The 15,251-nt window shown below is 42.4% G+C and overlaps 1 protein-coding gene across 11 annotated transcripts in view; it reads left to right on the top strand.

The window, feature by feature from the left end:
* The first annotated feature begins 237 nt into the window (after nucleotides 1-237).
* TSC1 (TSC complex subunit 1) overlaps nucleotides 238-15,251 on the top strand; it is a 64,749-nt gene continuing 49,735 nt past the window's right edge. For 5 of the 11 annotated variants that reach the window (XM_038374421.2, XM_043498799.1, XM_043498795.1 and 2 more), the window contains exon 1: nucleotides 238-2,601. The gene's annotated coding sequence lies outside the window, so the exon portion shown is untranslated. Of the gene's footprint in view, nucleotides 2,602-13,228; nucleotides 13,287-15,251 lie in introns of all 11 variants that reach the window. The other 6 variants (XM_043498794.1, XM_043498793.1, XM_043498797.1 and 3 more) reach the window with 5 other exon arrangements.

The following is a 15,251-nucleotide window of genomic DNA, read 5'->3' as shown; positions in this document are numbered from 1 at the left end:
GAACTCTTCCTGCTAGCCTACAGAATGAAACTTTTTTGAGAACCAACCTATATGGAGACTGGGGTGTGGGGACAAGAGATGGTTGGTGAGAGGTCCATGAATGGTCTACAAAATTAAAAGGCAGGAGAACCCCTGTCTTACATAATTTCATTCTTCCACCCTAAATTCTTCTTGCACTTTGAACTGGATAAGATATACTTAATCTCCAAACCTGGAGAAGTGAAATGTTATGCATCTTCCCACAGTTGCTGCAATTTGGCAAGGGGTGAAGTGATCCCTGTGCAAGGTTTGTACATCAGCTCATAAAGCATTTTGCAATCCATCACTATATAAATAGGTCATTAAAAATATAAAGAATGGCATGAACTCTGCTAACTCAAAATAAAAAGTAGATCACATTTTGAGCGTACCAGACTTCAGAGTTTTCCTGTAAATTTTTTGCAACAATGGTGCATGCCTCCATACTGTCTTGTAAATATTATTTCACATAAACCTAAAGTTATCCTCGGATCATGTTTTCATGCTTTTCTGCACAACCCTGAGCCTAGAAACTTTTTTTAAATGAAAGCTTAGATTCTCATAGTATCCCATGAGTCTGGCTACTGTGGCACTAAGTATGTGTCTATTGTGTCTTTGCCTTAATCTGACCTGTGCAAGGATGTATCACTGTTGGGGAGCCGAGTTTGAGGAGTCTAGCTGAACCATGTGATCACATTTTGAACATCTACACAATCTGCTGTGAGTCTAATCTCATTCTGGTATCTTGAGTGGGCAGAGCTTGGTGTGGTCAGAACTTGAAGGGACCACCACTGTTCTCTGGTGAAGGTTGTGGAGTTACATCAGGGTGGAACTGGGCCAGCGTTGCAAGGATGTTTCTTTTTCAGATATGCAGTACTATTATTTTTACACATGGTGGTGCTGCAACACATTTTTTGTCCCAGGTTAAAAGTACTCTGGCAACCACAGCGACTGATAGCCTAAAAGAATTGAATTTTTTGGTAACTGTATGTCAGTTTTCAATAGTGTCCTCTGACACACAGCCATATGCTTTCTTATACCTTCCACGTACTTTTACAAGTAAGGTAATTTTGTTCTTTGTGGGCTATTAAGGAGCTTGTTCATTACAATGTAAATCTGAAATGGCACTCTGACTGATAGATTCTAGGACAGTCCATTTTGTACATTTGCAATGGTAAGGTTAAAAATTACAGAGCTCCATGGGAATTATATGGCTAAAAAAATTTCAGGAGTTTCCAGAAATGAAATTCGCCATGGCTTAGATAAGACAAAAGGAGGATAAAAATGGGGCTTCATTAGATCCCTGTTTTAAACTGGTAACAGTACGATCTGTGGATGAATGGAAATTGCATAGGTGCATTACACAAGAAAACAGAGAGATGTGTTGCTCATTTGATCATTACTTCACCAAAACAGTACTGCCAACCTCAAGCATTCAAAAATCATGAGTCAGGGCCCCCCAAAACCACAAGTGGCAAAAATCTTGAGATTTAAAAAAAAAAATAGTACTGAGGTCCTTTTCATTTACGTTTCCGTTTCTAAGCCTTGCTTCATGTTTTCAAGCTTTCCTCTGCAACCAGGAGGACTAGACATTTCCTTTTTTTTTTTTCAATGAAAGCTGAGAGCCAATTGATGCCAGGAGCTGGGCACATATATTGCGAGACTTGTGATAAAGTCTTGAGAGTTGGCAACACTGCATTGGAGCACATCCTGGTTGAGAAGGTCAGGGGGAGGTCCACATAGGTCATGTTTATATGTAGTGTAACTCCATGGATTTCAGTGGCATCACCGTCTTGTCACCCTGGCAACATGGTGTCAGAGTATTGCATTGCAGTGCTGTAATATTGCTGTGGTGCGGCCGGGGCTTGTCATTGCAGATGTCCACGCAACGGTGGCCTCATTGAGTGTGGCCACGGCGTGTTGCAACTGTGTGTCCACCATGGCATCACAGTGGCATGTCACCATAGTGGTGCTACTCTGTGTAGCAGCGCCTGTGTGTGGCTGCGTGTGTCAGCATGCTGTGTCCTTGGCACTGTAACATGACAGACAGCCTGCCTGGAAAGCTGCCTGAGCTCAGCACTCAGACACCCTTGGGTGCTAGGCGCTGAGGCTGCAGCAGGTCCAGGCCCACTACCAGAGCCAGCCTGCCTCGCCCCCACAGGCAGCAGGCCTTGTTTACCTCCCAGCCTGCCTCGCCCCGCCCACTCCCTCCCGGAGCCTCCAATCACGTGATCCTCAGCCGGCGCTTCTTGCGGCCCTCTCTAGAATCACGAGACCGCTCTGGGGCCGCGTCGCTCCCTCTTGAGATAACTCCGCGCCACTCCGGCGCGGGGCATCCCAAGCCTGGAACGCGAACCGCCGAGGGACACAGGCCGCTCAGAGGAAACAGCGGGGGCGGGGCGTGGGCAGGCGGCGCCGTATCGCGCAGACGGGGCTGGTCCCGCGCACTACTTTCTGCAGCGGAGGGATTCGAGGAGTGACTGGCTAGGCTGGAGGGAGGGAGGGAGGCAGGGCCAAGATGGCGGCGCCCTGTGGGCTAGAGGAGCCCCGAATGGTAAACAGCTGAGTTGGAGAGAAGGAGGGGTGAGTATCCCGGACCCGCACCCAGGAGGGAGCTGGGGAAGAGTGAGAGAGAGCGAAAGGAGGGGGAGGGGATAGAAAGAAAAGGGCGTTGGAGAAGCTAGGAGTGAGGAGGGGGAGGAAGGAGAGGAGGGGTAGAGGGGGAAGGGGATGGGAGAAGCTAGGAGTGAGGAGGGGGAGGAAGGAGAGGAGGGGTAGAGGGGGAAGGGGATGGGAGAAGCTAGGAGTGAGGAGGGGGAGGAAGGAGAGGAGGGGTAGAGGGGGAAGGGGATGGGAGAAGCTAGGAGTGAGGAGGGGGAGGAAGGAGAGGAGGGGTAGAGGGGGAAGGGGATGGGAGAAGCTAGGAGTGAGGAGGGGGAGGAAGGAGAGGAGGGGTAGAGGGGGAAGGGGATGGGAGAAGCTAGGAGTGAGGAGGGGGAAGGGGATGGGAGGGAATAGATGGGGGATAGGAGAGAGGAGGTGATGAGGGGGACGAAGGGGATGGGAGATGTTAGGAATGAGGAGGGGGAGTAAGGAAAGGAGAGGGGGTAGATCAGGGAGGAGGAGAAGAAGGAAAGAAGTTGTGGAGGGGAAGAGAGAGGATGAATGATTAATCCCTCCCCTTGTTTGTGTCCCTCAGTTAAACCTGGTCTTTGTCATCAGCTCCCCCCATGTGACTCTGCCCAGACACGGCTCCTCTGGGCATCTCCTTTAAGATGGTTTCTCTCTCTCTTTTATTTTATTCATCTGGTGCATTGACTGTGGAAGCAGACTCTGCACCTTCCTTTCAAATGCTGAGTGGCAATTTCCAGACCTGATCCCAAGGACTCTCACACATTTGCAAGGGGGACTCATTTCTTTGAGATTAATTTTAAAGCAGTTTTTAAAAGTTTCTTTCTCTGGTGATAAAGGATTTTCTCATTCTCTTGTGGAATGGCCGATGTGTCAAGTCAATGGAAAAATTGCCTGGATACTATTAACTTTTTAAAAATCACACTTTTGCTTGAAAATATTTTGTTAGTGTTATAAGTAACACCTGAAAGGACTAAATCTAAGAAGGTAGAGACAAATTATTTTTTTCTTTCCATCTTTGTTTACTTTGTATGCAATTTGTACGGGGGAAGCAGAATAATACAGTCAGTCTCTTTCTCTTATTGTTTGTGAGAGTCTCATACAAGTCAACAAGGGAGAGAAACACAGGCCTGTAAGGAGCATGTGGGTCTGAAACCACACAAATTGGCAGGGAGATTTGGGAGCAGCTGGAGTGTCCAAAACCACTTCTAACTCTTGAATTTGGATGCTGAGCGCCTCCTAGGAGATACTATAATTGAAGGTTTTCAGGATGCCATAGGATCAGAATGACAATTATTATAAGTTATTTTCTGTACAAGTCACTTTAAGCTTGTCAAAATGGAAGTGGTATTATAATGATACTGTTAGATCAAATAACTATTTTCAATTCGTTTGTTACTAACAATATTTTAGACATTTGAAAACAAAGAACTAAAAATTAGATCTTCCACAATATATGCAGTTTGTTTTACTTTTTTGTGATAAGTAAGAATACACACTTTTTTTTTTTTTTTGTTCTTAGTTGGTTTCATTTCCTGTTGTGCACTAGTACAAGGCTTTGGTGTTGCATTATAAACACTGCTGGGTAATGTTTAAATGCACACTAAAATCATTAATTAAAAAGATCTTTATAAAAGAGAGAGATTGTTTTGTAACTTTTTTTTGAACAATGGAGACCCACACGACTTCATTGAGAAAGCAGGTTTTGTTTAAACTAAAGTATGATAAGGTAAAATCACTTAAACTAAAGCAAATCTTAATTCTCTCTTTTTTTGACAAGGTGTCTAACACTTGAGTATAAAAACTCAGGGTTATATTGACTAAAACTATTTTGCTCGTTGTTAAAGGGCTTTAATCTGAGGTGTATTGTCCACTACAGATATTTTAATAAACAATCTTTTGGTTTCTATAGTGACTTCTGGGTTAAAACATACATATGTGATCTAGAACTGATCCTCATTAGTAGGATGCTGATTTTTTTTTTTTTATCTAACCCTAGCAGTCTTGCACTATCAAAGATTTTGTTTACCTCATGTTACAAGTGGAGTATATGATCACTGACACTGGTCTTTACAGGAACTGAATGTTCTACCATAGAAAGCAATAAGAAAATATGCCTTCAACAATGACAAGTCAGCAAGTCAAATGAGTAAACAGAACATCCTCTAATGGTGTCCTTGGGGGACTGTGGGATTTGTATGGTATGTAGCAGCCAGGTGTATGGCTTTTTAAAGGGGTATTATAATGGCTTAGGATAGAATTCACAATGTAGTGGCCACAAACTAGGTCATTTAGTTTAATTTAGTCAGTGGGATTACCGGAACCAGAACAGCTGCATATAGAAAGGCAAATGTTTGCCTTCAAAAAAAGAAAAGGAGTACTTGTGGCACCTTAGAGACTAACAAATTTATTAGAGCATAAGCTTTCGTGAGCTACAGCTCACTTCATCGGATGCATTTGGTGGAAAAAACAGAGGAGAGATTTATATACACACACACAGAGAACATGAAACAATGGGTTTATCATACACACTGTAAGGAGAGTGATCACTTGAGATAAGCCATCACCCACAGCAGGGGGGGGAAAGGAGGAAAACCTTCCATGGTGACAAGCAGGTAGGCTAATTCCAGCAGTTAACAAGAATATCAGAGGAACAGTGGGGGGTGGGGTGGGGGGGAGAAATACCATGGGGAAATAGTTTTACTTTGTGTAATGACTCATCCACACCCAGTCTCTATTCAAGCCTAAGTTAATTGTATCCAGTTTGCAAATTAATTCCAATTCAGCAGTCTCTCGTTGGAGTCTGTTTTTGAAGCTTTTTTGTTGAAGTATAGCCACTCTTAGGTCTGTGATCGAGTGACCAGAGAGATTGAAGTGTTCTCCAACTGGTTTTTGAATGTTATAATTCTTGACGTCTGATTTGTGTCCATTCATTCTTTTACGTAGAGACTGTCCAGTTTGGCCAATGTACATGGCAGAGGGGCATTGCTGGCACATGATGGCATATATCACATTGGTAGATGCGCAGGTGAACGAGCCTCTGATAGTGTGGCTGATGTGATTAGGCCCTATGATGGTATCCCCTGAATAGATATGTGGACAGAGTTGGCAACGGGCTTTGTTGCAAGGATAGGTTCCTGGGTTAGTGGTTCTGTTGTGTGGTGTGTGGTTGCTGGTGAGTATTTGCTTCAGATTGGGGGGCTGTCTGTAAGCAAGGACTGGTCTATCTCCCAAAATCTGAGAGAGCGATGGCTCGTCCTTCAGGATAGGTTGTAGATCCTTGATGATGCGTTGGAGAGGTTTTAGTTGGGGGCTGAAGGTGATGGCTAGTGGCGTTCTGTTGTTTTCTTTGTTGGGCCTGTCCTGTAGTAGGTGACTTCTGGGTACTCTTCTGGCTCTGTCAATCCGTTTCTTCACTTCAGCAGGTGGGTATTGTAGTTGTAGGAATGCATGATAGAGATCTTGTAGGTGTTTGTCTCTGTCTGAGGGGTTGGAGCAAATGCGGTTATATCGTAGCGCTTGGCTGTAGACAATGGATCGAGTGGTATGATCTGGATGAAAGCTAGAGGCATGTAGGTAGGAATAGCGGTCAGTAGGTTTCCGATATAGGGTGGTGTTTATGTGACCATCGCTTATTAGCACCGTAGTGTCCAGGAAGTGGATCTCTTGTGTGGACTGGTCCAGGCTGAGGTTGATGGTGGGATGGAAATTGTTCCACAGCCTCAGAAACAACTCTGACATCATAATCAAAAAGGCTGACAAAGGAGGTGCTGTCGTCATCATGAATAGGTCGGAGTATGAACAAGAGGCTACTAGGCAGCTCTCCAACACCACTTTCTACAAGCCATTACCCTCTGATCCCACTGAGAGTTACCAAAAGAAACTACAGCATTTGCTCAAGAAACTCCCTGAAAAAGCACAAGAACAAATCCGCACAGACACACCCCTGGAGCCCCGACCTGGGGTATTCTATCTGCTACCCAAGATCCATAAACCTGGAAATCCTGGACGCCCCATCATCTCAGGCATTGGCACCCTGACAGCAGGATTGTCTGGCTATGTAGACTCCCTCCTCAGGCCCTTCGTTACCAGCACTCCCAGCTATCTTCGAGACACCACCGATTTCCTGAGGAAACTACAGTCCATTGGTGATCTTCCTAAAAACACCATCCTAGCCACTATGGATGTAGAAGCCCTCTACACCAACATTCCACACAAAGATGGACTACAAGCCGTCAGGAACAGTATCCCCGATACTGTCACGGCTAACCTGGTGGCAGAACTTTGTGACTTTGTCCTGACCCATAACTATTTCACATTTGGTGACAATGTATACCTTCAAATCAGCGGCACTGCGATGGGTACCCGCATGGCCCCACAGTATGCCAACATTTTTATGGCTGACTTAGAACAACGCTTCCTCAGCTCTCGTCCCCTAATGCCCCTACTCTACTTGCGCTACATTGATGACATCTTCATCATCTGGACCCATGGAAAAGAAGCTCTTGAGGAATTCCACCATGATTTCAACAATTTCCATCCCACCATCAACCTCAGCCTGGACCAGTCCACACAAGAGATCCACTTCCTGGACACTACGGTGCTAATAAGCGATGGTCACATAAACACCACCCTATATCGGAAACCTACTGACCACTATTCCTACCTACATGCCTCTAGCTTTCATCCAGATCATACCACTCGATCCATTGTCTACAGCCAAGCGCTACGATATAACCGCATTTGCTCCAACCCCTCAGACAGAGACAAACACCTACAAGATCTCTATCATGCATTCCTACAACTACAATACCCACCTGCTGAAGTGAAGAAACGGATTGACAGAGCCAGAAGAGTACCCAGAAGTCACCTACTACAGGACAGGCCCAACAAAGAAAACAACAGAACGCCACTAGCCATCACCTTCAGCCCCCAACTAAAACCTCTCCAACGCATCATCAAGGATCTACAACCTATCCTGAAGGACGAGCCATCGCTCTCTCAGATCTTGGGAGATAGACCAGTCCTTGCTTACAGACAGCCCCCCAATCTGAAGCAAATACTCACCAGCAACCACACACCACACAACAGAACCACTAACCCAGGAACCTATCCTTGCAACAAAGCCCGTTGCCAACTCTGTCCACATATCTATTCAGGGGATACCATCATAGGGCCTAATCACATCAGCCACACTATCAGAGGCTCGTTCACCTGCGCATCTACCAATGTGATATATGCCATCATGTGCCAGCAATGCCCCTCTGCCATGTACATTGGCCAAACTGGACAGTCTCTACGTAAAAGAATGAATGGACACAAATCAGACGTCAAGAATTATAACATTCAAAAACCAGTTGGAGAACACTTCAATCTCTCTGGTCACTCGATCACAGACCTAAGAGTGGCTATACTTCAACAAAAAAGCTTCAAAAACAGACTCCAACGAGAGACTGCTGAATTGGAATTAATTTGCAAACTGGATACAATTAACTTAGGCTTGAATAGAGACTGGGTGTGGATGAGTCATTACACAAAGTAAAACTATTTCCCCATGTTTCAGAGTAGCAGCCGTGTTAGTCTGTATTCGCAAAAAGAAAAGGAGTACTTGTGGCACCTTAGAGACTAACAAATTTATTAGAGCATAAGCTTTCGTGAGCTACAGCTCACTTCAAGTGAGCTGTAGCTCACGAAAGCTTATGCTCTAATAAATTTGTTAGTCTCTAAGGTGCCACAAGTACTCCTTTTCTATTTCCCCATGGTATTTCTCCCCCCCACCCCACCCCCCACTGTTCCTCTGATATTCTTGTTAACTGCTGGAATTAGCCTACCTGCTTGTCACCATGGAAGGTTTTCCTCCTTTCCCCCCCCTGCTGTGGGTGATGGCTTATCTCAAGTGATCACTCTCCTTACAGTGTGTATGATAAACCCATTGTTTCATGTTCTCTGTGTGTGTGTATATAAATCTCTCCTCTGTTTTTTCCACCAAATGCATCCGATGAAGTGAGCTGTAGCTCACGAAAGCTTATGCTCTAATAAATTTGTTAGTCTCTAAGGTGCCACAAGTACTCCTTTTCTTTTTGCGAATACAGACTAACACGGCTGCTACTATGAAACCTGTCATTAATAAAAGTAGTATAGTAAAATGGATCACTCTGTTCCTTTTTTTTTAGTAATCTATTTTGAGTCTTGTAAGCAGAGCTAAAATAAAGAATTCTCTTCAGGTTAGTAATGGCTTATTAGCAGTAAGTCCATGGCTCCTATAAAAGGGCCAAAGAGTATCTGCCCTACCAAGCTTGGTTCCTTCCTGCCCCCCCCCCCCTTTCCTGACATGCTTTTTTAACTTTCTTCTTTTTTTCCTCTGTCAGGTATTTGTAGGGAAGCAATTAGCATAGTATCTTGGCTTAAAACACAATTTCAAGAGAAGCATAAAAAACATTGAATTGGACTCTGCTCTTACAGTCCTAGGATTTGTCTGTTTAACCTTGATTTTTTTTCTTTTTTCTTCCTTCCTGTTGAGGGTAACCTTTTGCAAAAAGGTAGATGAAAATGGACAGGCTAGGCAACTATGATTTTAACTCAGTAGTTGGTAACTAGGTTTAGAATTACTTGTGGCACCTTAGAGACTAACAAATTTATTTGAGCATAAGCTTTCGTGAGCTATAGCTCACTTCATCAGATGCATCTGATGAAGTGAGCTGTAGCTCATGAAAGCTTATGCTCAAATAAATTTGTTAGTCTCTAAGGTGCCACAAGTACTCCTTTTCTTTTTGCGAATACAGACTAACATGGCTGCTACTCTGAAACCTAGGTTTAGAATTGGCAGCTTAGAATCATAGAATATCAGGGTTGGAAGGGACCCCAGAAGGTCATCTAGTCCAACCCCCTGCTCAAAGCAGGACCAAGTCCCAGTTAAATCATCCTAGCCAGGGCTTTGTCAAGCCTGACCTTAAAAACCTCTAAGGAAGGAGATTCTACCACCTCCCTAAGTAACGCATTCCAGTGTTTCACCACCCTCTTAGTGAAAAAGTTTTTCCTAATATCCAATCTAAACCTCCCCCATTGCAACTTGAGACCATTACTCCTCGTTCTGTCATCTGCTACCATTGAGAACAGTCTAGAGCCATCCTCTTTGAAACCCCCTTTCAGGTAGTTGAAAGCAGCTATCAAATCCCCCCTCATTCTTCTCTTCTGCAGACTAAACAATCCCAGCTCCCTCAGCCTCTCCTCGTAAGTCATGTGCTCTAGACCCCTAATCATTTTTGTTGCCCTTCGCTGTACTCTTTAAGCTTACACAGGACTTGGAAGTGAACAGGGCAGAGGAGATGTGTGATGTGTTACTAATGGCTAATTCTATTGAAATGCAGGCTGCCACATATTATAACATGCTGGAATTATTGTTTGGACTGTTGTAATCCTAGCTACATAGTTGTGTTGGTTAAGACTAGACAAATGTGTGCATCATAGTTGCTAGATTTGAGAGGAAACAGTGCAGCTTTGTAAGTCTGGCAGTGGAAGGATATTTCTTGCTACGTTCTGCAGCCAGAGAGAAAAGGTTAACTTTGCATGGCAAAGTAATTACAGGGTAATTACTGTTTTGACAGTTGGAGAGCCCGTGTATTTTGTAGAGTGTGTGGTCAGTGCTTTGGTTAACTGTTCAGTGTTTCTCTCTCCATACAAGCATTACTCTCTTCTGAGTTGTTACTGTTTTTCATTGTCACTTATTTCATCCATTATCTTTGTGGCAATGATGATAGTCTTACCTGAGAAAGAAGTGTACAAATGGGCACTGTTAGGATATTGATGGCAGTAGAACCCATAGTGACACATAGGAGGAAGTCTTGGATCTAAAGTGAAAGGAGACAGGGTTGATCCTTTTGGGACTGTATGTGAGTGCTCCTGAGGATGAGGAGCAATTCCTTATCAATTTCTGAGTTCTCATTGAAAGGAATGATTACACCACCATTCACTCCCATTGTCCGCTAATGCTGGTTAAGCAGCACCTTGTGGTGTCTGCCTAAAATACTAATTAGGTGGAGTAATATGAGCCTGAAGGTTTGTCTTACCATAGCCAAGTCTAATTTCTGATTGTGAAGAGTCCAGGATGTTAGTGGAGGTCATGTGCTGTTGAAGCATTTCTGTGTTTGGTAACATTTCCTCTCCCTTATGGGGTGCATCTTGAAACAGTTTGTTGGCCTCCTCTCCCTCCCTCCCCTCCAAACTTAGTCATGGCAAGTGGGATTAAATACCGATGTCAGCAATAGAAAAAGTGCCTCACTTGTCTGAATCTGTATTACTATAGGAAGTGGTATTACCTTTATGGAGGGAATGTGTGTTCTTTTCTTCTGCTTGGGATAAAAGCTCACAACAGAAGAAAATTTTCTCTTGACAGAAATGTGTGTGGAAGTCCTGTACCCTGTAGAGAGATCCCATTATCTTTCACTGTACAGATGCTTTGTTTACCCCTTCCCTTCTGGCCTCAGTCTATTGTTCCTTGACTGGTTACAATGACTTGTGGGCAAACTGCACCTTGAAAAGAACACATCGTTTATAGGTCCCATAATTGAGGTTTCCTGGCTTTTCCCTCCTTCTCTGTGGGCCAATTCTTTAGTCGTACTGCTTTGACTCATTTTATAAGATTCTCTTTTGTGAAAGCTCCTGAATGTAAGATTAGGATAATTTGCTATAGCTATTTCTAATTTTTCAATGGGAGGGGATGAACTTGCATGTGTATGTAAACACTTAAACAAGTTCACTTTTTCTTTTCTTTTTTTTTTTAAATACTCAACCAAAGGATCTTGACTTTTCTTGTAGAAGATATTAAAATTAGCCACAAAAAAGATATAAATACTAGAGGCTAAAATACCTAGTGATAAAATGGAAGAAAAGTTATTGATTCACCATTTTCATCCTGCCAACTCCAAGCATTGACAGTATCTTGCTGAATTTACTGTCTCTAATGGGGGACTGAGAGCATGCAAACTGGGAAATAACAAATTTTGTTTTAAGTCTGTCTTGTGCACAGTGTAAACGGGGATGAAGGAAGTGACTGTTCCTCACATTAGTACAAGGGTCAGATGGAGAGCTGGTTTACTACTGACAATCTTCCAAATTTTAGGTGGATATAATAATACCAAACGGCTATGATATTCTTCATCTGAAGATTTCTGTGTTTTACACAGTAGTGTTAAGTATCTATAATCCCTGCCTTACAGAAGAGAAACTCAACTGATGTCTGTGTTTTTTGCAGAAGATTATACAGCAGGTCTTTGGGCAGGAATTGGTATATATCTTCCAAACCTGTTTGTTTCATTGGAACACATTGCCTCCTTATACAAGTTAAATACTTTCCCAAAATTGGCTTTAAAATGGATTTAATTATTAGAGGACAACTTATAGCTAAGTCTTCAAGAGTGATGCGGAAATATGAGTTCTTTTGTCTTACAGTGAGCATCATAGACCAGGTTGATCAGAGGGCCACAATTGACCGCTTAAGACTATATCAACAAATAATTCAGTTGAAACCCTGTGTCGGCAAAGTATTTAATTTGCCTTAAACGTTTTTAGTTCATGGCATTGTGTTACTTGCTGTTTTCATTTAACTTCAGCAATATATCAAATGGGGTTGCAAGATGCTGTACAGTATAAATTTGAAACTTTTATTTAGAATGTTTTTACACGTGTTTAAAAAATCAGCTTATTGGGGTGAAGATTGTTAGTACTTCTATAAAAATAGACCAGTAATAGTGTACAATCCACTGGCCACTGACTGACATGTCTTTTAGGAACATTCTGCATTTACTGGCACAAGGTCACTCCAGGTTTTAATTAGTTAGGGAACTGAGTAATTCTTTTAGATAACTACATCTCTGATAGAACAGCATGTTCTTTACTATCCTCCTCATCTTTGTCACTTTTTGTGAAGACTAAATTTAAACAGATTGACAACCTAAAGTTTGACATTCATTTATCTACAGAACAGGTACATCACCAGCAATGCTTCCCCACGCTTCTCTCATAGTGTTGTGGAACCTTGTGCTTGAGAGACCTATCTGCTTTTTCTACATGGGCATTTTTGTTAATTTCCCACTGCTATACTAACACCAATATAGCTTCATGTGTTCTAAGGATGCAAGCACACTAGCGAGGAGCTGCTGTTGGTGTTCTTATCGCTGTCATCTAGACCTATTCTGAGCATTTATAGAGGATGCTTTTTTTAAATGAAAGCCTGTTTTCTGTCTACAGTAGTGGAAACCCTACTGTAGGTGTACCTGCCTTGGTGATATGACAGAGGGAGATCAGAAGAAAAAGGACAGTGTAGAGTAAAAGAGTAGGCTAGAACTTACTCCTCTTGGTTTCAAAATAGGTGTCACTTGTCACTGTTTTGATGTGGCTATGTGCACTAGTAACGACTTAGATCACCAATTCTGTTAATTTAGGCAACCAAATAGTTGTGAAATAATAACTACTTCACTATTGTTCTGGAATGGATTCACCAGCATCCTATGTTTGGCAGATTCCATATCCCAAAAAACAATTGAGGCATCAAGCTCTCTAACTCCATTATATAATCTTGCAGATAGTGGCCATGGAAATCAAGGAACAGACTGCTTGGTTGTAGACAGTGTTGCTTGCAGGCAAGCAGTTTTCTCCCACACAGTTATGCCAATGCACCTCAATCCTGATGTATAGTATGCCTATTAAAAATGTGGATGTCTCGGGTGAAGGTTTTAACTGTCAAACTTACAGGTGTAGACCTATTTGGAGGGGAGTTTGAGACTAACCCACTTGTGATCTATTCAGGGTTTGAATGCAGTTGCTGGAGTGAAAGGCCAGTGCATTAACTCCCTTGAATGTAGGCTAGAGAGCAGGCTAGCAATTTTTTTGTGTTTTTTGTTTTTTTGTTTCCTTTTTGAAATAAAGAATTGTGTGTTTTATTCCTCTCTCTCCTTCATATCTCAGGTTTCAGAGTAGCAGCCGTGTCAGTCTGTATTCGCAAAAAGAAAAGGAGTACTTGTGGCACCTTAGAGACTAACAAATTTATTAGAGCATGTGAGCTGTAGCTCACGAAAGCTTATGCTCTAATAAATTTGTTAGTCTCTAAGGTGCCACAAGTACTCCTTTTTCTTTTTGCTTCATATCTCAGTTGCCTTAATAAAATGCAGTCCCTTTCCCAAAGGCTCACATTTTAACTTTGGCACGCTCTGGATGCTCGTGTGGTCCAATCCCTGTAAAAATAAAGAACCACCCATCTCCTTTGAAAAACACTTGAAAACAAACTGCTGATGAGAATTTGAAACAGGTGTTAAGTCTCCTGTTAAGTATCTTCCATTGGAAGTCTTGCTGTTGATCCCAGTTGGAATTGTCAGTCAGAGCCTAACAGTCAAACTGTGTGAAGGGATAGCTTTTACATTTGAAACATTTGACTATTGAAGGACTCTGAACATAACACTGCTTGTTTATAAATGGACTGTGAAATTTCACTTTGACTGTCCAGCCATGACTGCTGAAGACTGAATTAAAGTTTTATTGCTAAAGGGAAGAGTAAAGTGTCTGTGCTCTAGCCATGCTAGTAACATAGATTATTGGAACATTATTGGATAGTTTGTTGCAAAAGATATACCTCTTGTAAATACAACTAAGTTGCCAAATTCGAACTTGCAACCTTTTCCTCATGCTCTCCACACTTCTGTCTGTCTGCTGTTGGGAATGGCAGTGGTTATCACTTCGTATAATCTTGTGTTTGTTCCTACACATGAATGTGTATTTTTCCTCATTGTCCATCCTGAGAATGACAGGCAAAAACTTAAGTAAGCTAAAGGAGTAATGAGATTGTCTGGAAGAAGAAATGGTATTTCTAAGTCAGTTAATTTGAAAACTGAAATGCATCATAAGTTAACCTACGTCATTTCTACTGTATAAATTGCTCTATAAGTGCTAAGAAATAACCCCTCTCACCTCCCCATACAAAATCAAGCCCACGTGCATAATAAGTTTTCAAAAGCACCTCTTTTGAAGGTGTTTATATGTAACTTCTTGCCTGCCACTCTACCCAGTTACACCAAAAATCTTTTTCTTCAGGAGGATCAAGTGATATCCCTCCCCTTTGAGGGGCCTGTGCTTATTGCTTGTATAGGGATTGACTCAGTGGTCTAAATCTTTCTCTTTCTAACTTTTGCGATTCTATGCAAGGCCAGGCAGCTGTACTGTGACAGACCCTCAGTAGGGTATCTGGTGTATCCATGGCTTCACCCGTGAACTTGATAAACCCAGCTCACGTTTTAAAACGCAACTTATCAGTAAAGGTACTGAGCATGAGAATCATTGACGTGTCAGGCTTAATAATTATATGATCTTATAAATATCTGAGACTGCCCTACAGCCCCCAGCTAACTCATAGCAATGTGTCCAAATAGTAGAAATGGCCCAAAAGCTTAGGTGTGTGAAAGGAATTATTTTCTGTAATGAATCATCTTGAGATGTGCAAGTGTGTTTATTTTTATATATATGTATGTATATAAAAAAGTACAGCTTCCTTTTTTTAAAGCAATCCTGTCAACATAAAACATGTTTGTTTAAGTAAATTCCTTGACTCTGTTACT

This window comes from Dermochelys coriacea, chromosome 16, assembly GCF_009764565.3.
Source record: "Dermochelys coriacea isolate rDerCor1 chromosome 16, rDerCor1.pri.v4, whole genome shotgun sequence".
In the NCBI taxonomy this organism is placed as follows: Eukaryota; Metazoa; Chordata; order Testudines; family Dermochelyidae; genus Dermochelys; species Dermochelys coriacea.
The sequence above is the reverse complement of the archived record's forward strand: the minus strand, read 5'-3'. Positions and strand labels throughout refer to the sequence as shown.